Source organism: Contarinia nasturtii, unplaced genomic scaffold, assembly GCF_009176525.2.
Source record: "Contarinia nasturtii isolate CC-2019 unplaced genomic scaffold, AAFC_CNas_1.1 Cnas_scaffold_695, whole genome shotgun sequence".
NCBI classification, from domain to species: Eukaryota; Metazoa; Arthropoda; class Insecta; order Diptera; family Cecidomyiidae; genus Contarinia; species Contarinia nasturtii.
The window spans coordinates 7,184,044-7,185,301 of record NW_022198046.1 but is presented as its reverse complement, the minus strand read 5'-3'; the positions used below and the strand labels follow the sequence as shown (position 1 = coordinate 7,185,301).

At 32.0% G+C, this 1,258-nt stretch overlaps 1 long non-coding RNA gene across 1 annotated transcript; it reads right to left on the bottom strand.

Annotated features, from left to right (window-relative positions):
• Positions 1–279: 279 nt before the first annotated feature.
• On the bottom strand, positions 280–694 carry LOC116341250. Its single transcript, XR_004201143.1, has 2 exons — positions 495–694; positions 280–423 (listed from the first exon to the last, which is right to left on the bottom strand). It is a non-coding gene; the product is annotated as an uncharacterized LOC116341250 (long non-coding RNA).
• Positions 695–1,258: the final 564 nt, after the last annotated feature.

Below are 1,258 nucleotides of genomic sequence, written 5' to 3'. Positions count from 1 at the left end.
GCAGTGCTTAGCAAATCTCAAATTCTCTATTTTATTGGAATACGCGCCTTATAATATGACTTTGATAATCATGGTAAATGGCGTTAAACTATCTAAGACATTCATGGTTTTTAATGTTTCACCAAAGATGCTAAAAAATCTATTCATTCTGTTTTCAGAGTATTTTGCACCAAAATTATATTTTGACCGGAAATTTAACGTCTTTTCGCTATTAAAGCGAGTGAATTTGTTCTACTATAGTATATATATATATGTGTAAAAATAAAGAAAAAACATATATTTTCTTGAGGTGTGAGCGTATTTTTTTAATAGTACACAAACATTTTACATAACTGTTTAACAATAGATGTAGATTTTATTTGCGTCATTCAAAATATTTAATATATAGATATTAACATAGTCCATTATGTAGGAATTTGTATTCTAAAAATAGTGGAAAGATAATTATATTTTACGTATGATTCCAGATTGAATGTTGGTATTATTATACTCACTTCCACCTTGTGTATTTACAATGGTCATATGTAAACGAGAAGGAAAGTTTTGATTATTTCCACTTTTCAAATCTTTTGCACAGATGTCTCCTCGACAAAGTCCAAAAATACATGCAATAAGAGCGAAAATCACAAGAAGGTATTTCATTTTGGTAGACTTTTTAACAGGCGGAATGTTAAAAACAGACTATTGCTTGTGGTGTATTAAATCGCTGTATTTATAGTGGTTAGTGGCTGTTAAAAATTCTAGTTTACGTGGACCATTTTCATGGAATATTTGGAAATGTGATTGAATAATTAAACAAACTCAAAACTGATAGAAATCTTAATGCGCAAAAATGATAAGATTTTATTTTATGTATGGCTACCCGAGTGAAAAATGGCATTGAATTTTTCAATGCGTAGTGTCAAACGGCATTTAAGCAATAAATCGAGACCGCATGGTCCGTGCGCACGTTGAGTGCATACACCACATCGCTATAGCCATGCGGTGTCGATTTATTGCTTAAATGCCGTTTGACACTACGCATTGAAAAATTCAATGCCATTTTTCACTCGGGTACTTGTATATACCTGTCGTAGAAAATTTGATGATGATGATGATGGAGAAAGAGATTAACATCGATTGAAATTTATTTTAGTGATGAATGATTGAATATGCGATGTGAATAAAAGTATATATATTAAATTTACCAGTCATATTTGCTGTGCGTCTCAAACAACCAACCGCGTGGCACTGGCAACGGTTGTTGTTGCCGTCCTCG